Genomic DNA, 7593 nt, shown 5'->3' on the forward strand with positions numbered 1-7593 from the left:
AAAAAAAAGGTAAATTGTATGGTATTTACTAATTACTGGCCAGTCATTTTTTCTAGCACTCTTTATTTTTTTCCTTAGATTCTGTTTTTTTTTTGAGCTCATGATTTTGATCCTACAGACCTAGGTTAATGTTTTTCTGATCAGTTCTATCTTTGACCAACTGTGGAGTTTTTGAAACATTGCAATGGAGACTTCACCTGAGAAAAGCTACAAGGCCTTTACTATTGTTATGTGTGCACACTTTTGTTATGTGTTGTATGTCTATATATACATATGTCCGTATATCATATATATGATATACAAATTAATATATATAAGGAGCGCTCATAAAAACAAATTTTAAAAAGTGGATCCAAAGATCTTTAATTCACGTGATTTAAATGGTTCAATTTAAATTGGATAAACAGATAAAAATAAATGTCTTTAAATTTAAGCTTACAAGTTTTTCTAGGTGTTCAAAAATCTAATAAAATATTAATGTCTATAAAATGTCTAATATGCCTTGGTTCTAGGACTTTTCCTTCAACAACAAAAAAAATGGTTTACACTGTTCAATACATTTGTCTAATATTTTGATAAATAAGTAAAGTAAATTTGATATGGGATTACTCATGAATGAGTACTTTTGTTAGATATCTGATTGATTTACTAAGGTCTGTATAAGTTTGTACTAAAGTCTGTATAAGATTGTAAAAATTAGTCATGTGTTAAAAAGAAAAAATTTTCATAAAACATAAGTTTACGCATAACATTGTGTTTATTAAGTTTTATTTTTTTCTAGAGCAAGCAACCATAAAAATTAAACAACTGGTTAAATAAGAACTGTTATTTTAGAGCACTGTACTGCCATTTCTTTAAAAGCTAAACTTGGTTAATATAGAAACATCAATGTAATTGTGATGCTATTAATGTGCTCATATCTTGCAGGTATACAAGTCTGCAAGGTAGAAACTTTAAAAGAGCATTGTATCAAGCTGGTGTTCTGAATTTGTATGGTAAAAAATATATTGGGGATTTATTTACATGTTATCAGTAAGATGTGTAAAGTTTTATGTTACTTTTTACATTGGGGAACAATTTAAATGTATTTTTAAGTTAATGAGAGCCTAATCTATGTAAAGGTTAAAAAATTTCAGCCTTTCTTTAATTCATGTTTTAAATGTGATATCATATGGTGTTAGCTAATGTTCATGTGACCTCAAGCAATTTATGTAAACTTTGTAAAATGATATTTAAAAAACAAAGATCAGCTTTAGAACTAAAACACTTAAGATTTATAAAGAGCCCTGCCTTACCTGAGATAAGGCTCTGTGTCCCATCTTATTACATGTGAGAATGACTACGAAAGCAGTAGGCCAGATTTTAGTTCATTTAAAGTTATTTTTTTTTTCTGTCAAGATTACTAGGATCTCAAACAGGGGATATAATGTATAACTCAGCCAAAAAATTCAGGATAGCTATTACACAAACTAAGTATTTTTACTCTTGTTAATTTTATTTGTAATTTCCTTATAAGTGATCTAAAGATTCCCTGTTAGTGTTTTACAGAAGTGTTGCTTTAAGAACACAACATGGGTTAATTTAAGATAATAAGTCATCACCTACAAGACAGATAGAATAATACAGATCCCAATTAATAAATAGATAAATAATTATAAAGTTATAGACATTAAAGCCCGGTACTCTTAATATAAGGCTGTTAAAACTTATTTGCTGGATGTTTTAGATTAGGATTTAAAATTAAGGTTAAATAAAAAGGGCGAAGAAAATCAATATTTGGCTCTTGCCCTCTGAGTCAGTCTGAATCCAGGGAACAGGGGACTTCTCTAAAGAGCTTTGAAACTCTGGGCCACATAACCTCCCGATCAGGGAGATTAATGAGACCACTGGAGAACAGAAAGCCAATCAGTGCATTTGCTATGAAGAGGAGAGTCATCAGAGAAGGGAGACATCCCTGATGCTTCTGAGGGAAGCCACATGGTCAAGCAAGACCTGGACTCATCCTAGCGCAAATGGCACTAGCAGAACTGAGAAGCTGCTCTCAAGTTTCCCCAGGAATGACTCCCATAAAAGCTCAGCTGACTGTTAACAATAGATAGAAACAAAAGTCAGTTTGACTGCTTCATCTTAAACACTTAGCAAAGACAGTTAAAACCAAAATACAGCCATTCCTGGGCATTTTAAATAATAATAATAATAATAATAATAATAATAATAATAATAATAATAATATTTTAAGGTATACTCTTTATGTTAGCCTCCCAAAATAAGTAAGACTGGAGGCTACAAAGAGGGATTCTCAGACAGAAATGCCTGATAACTATAAAAAGAGACTATCAAGAGGAGCTGCCAGAGGCAGAAGTTTTTAGTTTGAGGCTTACAGATATTCCTAACCTACACAGGTATGCTTCATGTTTGCTAGTATGATTATCCAACCCTGAGTAACAGAATTAAAGGTTTCTCTATTAGACACAGAGGTCATACTAGTAAAAGGATTTTGCAAGATCAGATGACATTAAATTATTAAACTGTTTCTTATGGGGAGGGACAACTGTAACACTAAACGTTAAATGTTAAGTTTACAGTCCTGATAACTGGGGATCTTAAAGCCTGGTGAGGGAACTTCTATACAGTGACATGTTCCAGCTGCTGCAAAATTTATGCAGTACTCATGGTTTTTGTTTCTCTCATAGAAGCACCCATCCCCAGATGACTTTACAACCTGTTCTTCCCCAACCAGACTTCAAACCGAACTGACTTCTAAAAGGCAACTCATGTCCCTCAACTGACTTCTAAAAGGCAACTCATGTCCCTCACGCCATGCCCCCTCACATCACCCTCTCTCAGCTCAGAAGAAGCCAAAATGAGTGACGCCTCTCTTCTTACAACAATGGAGCCAAAAATAAATAGATTATCAATATAAGTAATTAATTAAGTCAGGTAAAATCAGGGAGACCGGTTTTGGGTGAGTTCTAAAAATTTGGAGACTGTTACCTGAGGGATTAAAATTCCCTCAGTGCTCTTCCCCTACCCTATCAAAGATTTGAAAGGGACACATAAGAAAAGGGGGAAATGATAGACCCAACCTGATCTTTTATTAAAATTGGGAGCCATCTTGCCACAAAGCCATGAAGAGATAATTTCAGCTTTACTATAAATTACTGCAAATTCTGAACCTGCTTGGAATGCCTGCCTGTGCCTTGAACTCACCCATGCCTGGCTCTCTGACCAGATAGTAGCCCTCTCTGAAACTTTAGTGACACCTCATAAATATTGGCCTTCCCTGGCCAGACAACAACCCTCTCTGAGGCTCTAATGGTCCTCATAAATTCTGATGTTGGGGCCAGCAAAAAAAAATGTAAACTACCATTAGTGTGATGCTTGTCAGAGTTCTGTTATCTGTAACCCCCCTTTTGTGTAACTTTCTGGGCTATAAAGCTGGGCTGTATGAAAGGTGGGGTTGCTGTCTTGTTTTGGGAGGGAGAGGCAGCCTGGCTGGTCAAAATAATAAGCTTGCTTTAATTTGATTTTAATTGGAGTCAGTGGTCTTTTCTTGAGTCCTGGTCTAACAGTTAGACACATTATCTTTATTTTATTTATTTATCTTTATGTGGTGCTGAGGATCAAACCCAGTGCTTGCACATGCTAGGCAAGCACTCTACCAGTGGGCCACAACCCCAGCCCCCTGAGTTTCTTCATAAAGAATGTCTTCCTCATCACCACCAAAGAAAGTCAAACTGTTAATACCAATATTGGAAGAAGGGAAAATGTAAAGACTAAGAAAATGATAGCTCTTAACCTGAAAAGGAACAGATTATCAAATTTGGTAACAACTTGTAGCTATGAATGTGAACAAGTCCACCAAATGTTTGAGATTTAAAAAAAAAAAAACAATCATTGAACTGATTCACCAAATACTCCAACCTGAGCAAAAATAATTCATAAAGTAAAATAAAACATTCACTAAAGTTTTAAAGAATATTAACATGTAGAATAGTAGTATATACAAGAAACATAAGACTCAATAGAAATACATTCAAAGAAAGTAAAGATTTGAACAAAAATCTTACAATGTTAAAATCTGAGGATTTGAAATGGTCTCAGAAAGCATGCATGCAAATGGCAAGTCTTCTATAATGTATGATGTTGTTTATGGCTCCAAAGGGGTTCTAAACACATTTTAAACCAATAAAATTCTTTTGATATGTACATTAATCCTTAAAGTAGCATTCTTCAAGGGGCCTACTTTTCTAAATTTAAATCATTCATTCTCTATGTATAAAGTATAAACCTACAAATCTCAGGTGGCATACAAAGTCCAGCCTGTTGAGAGCCAAGGCCCAGTCAGAATGATGCCTGGCATTTGCCAGAGGGAATGGTTGAAAAGTGAAGCCAGCGAACCATTGAGATGAAGATTTGAGTTAAGCTATATATAATTGCTGTGATGCTGGATTGATTGTATTGTATATTTGACCTTTACTGTCGGGCAGTGGGGCGGCTCTTGCTGCCTGAGGTGGGGGTGTGTTCCCGTGTGGTGTGGGCAGTGCCAGTGAGAGTTGTGGAATAAAGAGTGGCTGTTTGAATCTACAAGGCTTTGTGGCGGCTAGGTTATTTGTGCCCAGCCAGACTGCGGCACCAGCCTCTTCCCAGCAGAACAAGGATATCCACAGTCTGTCCCAAACTACTCTTCCTAGCCTCACATTTCATAATCCCTACTCACACACTCTGTGCTTCAACTGAGGCAATGAATCTTCAGATAGAATGGAACTTTTCCAGGTCCATGCCTTGCTGTTTGCTTTTCCCTCTTCCTGCTATCCTCCCCAAACACCTTTTCTTTTCATATTCTACCAATATTCAAATTCGAGCCCACTCAGCTCATAGTAATCTCTCTGAAACTCAAGAGCATTTATTATTATTTAAAAACAAAACAAATCTCTACATGTAAATATCATTTTATGTAACTTTTAGTGTTTAGTCAAAAGGGAAGAAAATAAGCACTTCAAAGTATTTACTATGTATTAGGCACTCTGTTAAACACTTTATATAATTAATCTCATTAAGCCAGGATTATTATGTAATTATTTTCTTGCTTTCATTTAATTTTCCAAGTGTTTATGGCTCATCTCATCTCCAACCAGATTATAAATCCCCTACGGGCATAAATCTTCATTTATACATTCAATAAGAATTCATTAAATTCCTACTAAGTGCTTCCAACTTGGCTTATATTGAGGATACAAAACCAGAATTCTTGCACTTTATGTACTAGATGATATAGCTGCTATGCTCAGTAGATTTATAAACAAATACACTATTCTCTCCCAAAACATAGTATCTTGCAATTTTGTAAATATTCAATGTTATTTGATTTAAAAAATAAAATTTTATTGCACTAAATGAAGAAACTAAGACAAGCATGTATAAAATATAAAAAATAAGTACTATGAGCTTTTTTCCCACCTTAAAAGATTTGAAATTTTTTCAAATTCTTAGTTCTTTCATCTACTATGTAGGTGACCATAAAATGTGAATTACAGCTTCTTCTACTAATATAAAATAAGAAAAAAAGTTTTAGAACATGAAAACTATAAATATTAAATATCCAGGCAAAAGCAAAATGATAAATAAAATCAGACTGAAAACAATTTGTTTAAAAAATTATAATGCCTAATCCCTTGAATGAAGACATTTAAGTCTTTTTTTGTTTCACATCTAGACAAAGTCTTTGTTTCTATTTTCTCTGAAGAGTATAAGCAACCAGTTGCCCCCTTTCACAGTAAAAATATGCTATCCTTGGTGTATAAAGATATAATTGCTTTAATAATCTATATTAATAAAATGACTATAAAAATCTAAACATTAGGATTAATTCTGTTTGGGTTTCTTTTTTTCCTCCAGTCAAGGCAATAAATTAAAGTCTTTTATCTAATGATAAAGGTAAGAAAATTAGATGAGATTAAGGGAGAAATTCATGTTTATGGAACACAAACTATATTGTGTGAAATGTTAACAGTGATTAAGAGACTGAACTAGTAATTTGCAACCATCCCACATGCCAGGTGCAGGATGTATCATTCTCAGCTCCTAAGAGGACCGAGGCAGAAAAACTCTTTCAGCCCAAGAGTTCTAGTCCAGCCGGCACAATGTAGTAAAATCCCATTTTTTAAAAAATATATAAATATAGATACCATCCTATAAATTAATTGATAGCATATGTGTGTATGTGTGTATATGTGTGTGTACATCTATACATTTTGCAGTATACTGTATAGGACTTAACTATATATGTGGGAGAGACTAATAAATAGTCTTTCATTATGATGAGGAAACCCAGAAAATAAAAAACGATGAATGCTGTATTTAAGAAAGATGGAAGGTGGTGCTACAGATAAGCATGGGTTGTTCAACTTCTAAATTATAGGAAAAAATATGACAAGAGCATAAATTATCTCACATTTTTTTTTCTTTGATGTTATTAAATATATAATTAGCCTTCTGATTCTGATCACAGGCTTTTTTCTTTCTTTTTGTAATACAATACTTATCACATTTTATAAGCAAATTTCCTAAAAAATGTCTTAAAATTCAGGAATATCCTGAGCTCAAAGCTAGCCTCAGCAACAGTGAGGCACTAAGCAACTCAGCGAGACCCTGTCTCTAAATAAAAATTCAAAATGGGGCTAGGGATGTGGCTCAGTGGCCCAATGGCCCTGGGTTCAATCCCTGGTATCCACCATACCTGCCCCCCACCCCAAAAAAGAATGTCTTAAAATTCTCCTTCTGAAATAATCTATGTTGTTGTATACAAGGCTTAGAATATGACTTATGATGGCAGAATTTTCCAGGCCAACATACTAAAATTCTCGGATCATGACATTTGGACTGGGCTGGGGTTGCAACTATGTGGTAGAGTGCTTGACTAGCATGTGTGAGGCACTGATTTTGAAAATCAGCACCACATTAAAAAAGAAGACATTAGGACTCAGAAAAAGTCGGAGAAGACAAAAATAATAAAAAAAAAACACAAATTAGTGTGTGTGTGTGTGTGTGTGTGTGAGAGAGAGAGAGAGAGAGAGAGAGAAACTTATAGACTGACCAGAGACAGAGAGAGAGAGATAGAGAGAGAGAGAGAGAGAGAGAGAGAGAGAGAGAAATGGTTATGAAATATTCACTGTTGACAGTAACAAGAGGAATAAAAACAACATTCTATAAAACAATCTCATTACCAATAAATAGTTCTACAAAGAAAAGTAAGAAGAAAAAAATGGAAATAACACGTCAAAGGAAAGCAAAGAGGCTGTGATCATGTATCTGAATGCCATGAGCAGGGCAAGGAGTATTTCATCAAACCTGAAGTTATTTTGAATTGTGAAGATTAATTTTTCTCTCAAAAAACATATCTAGTATAATCAAAAGTTTAAGAAATTAAGGAAAGCTTATTGTAAGAATCCCGGAATTGGGCTGAGGATGTGGCTCAAACAATAACGTGCTCACCTGGCATGCACGGGGCGCTGGGTTTGATATTCAGTACCACATAAAAACAAAATAAAGAGGTTGTGTCCACCGAAAAACTGAAAAAGAAATATTAAAAAA

Source organism: Marmota marmota, unplaced genomic scaffold (assembly GCF_001458135.2).
Source record: "Marmota marmota marmota unplaced genomic scaffold, marMar, whole genome shotgun sequence".
In the NCBI taxonomy this organism is placed as follows: domain Eukaryota; kingdom Metazoa; phylum Chordata; class Mammalia; order Rodentia; family Sciuridae; genus Marmota; species Marmota marmota.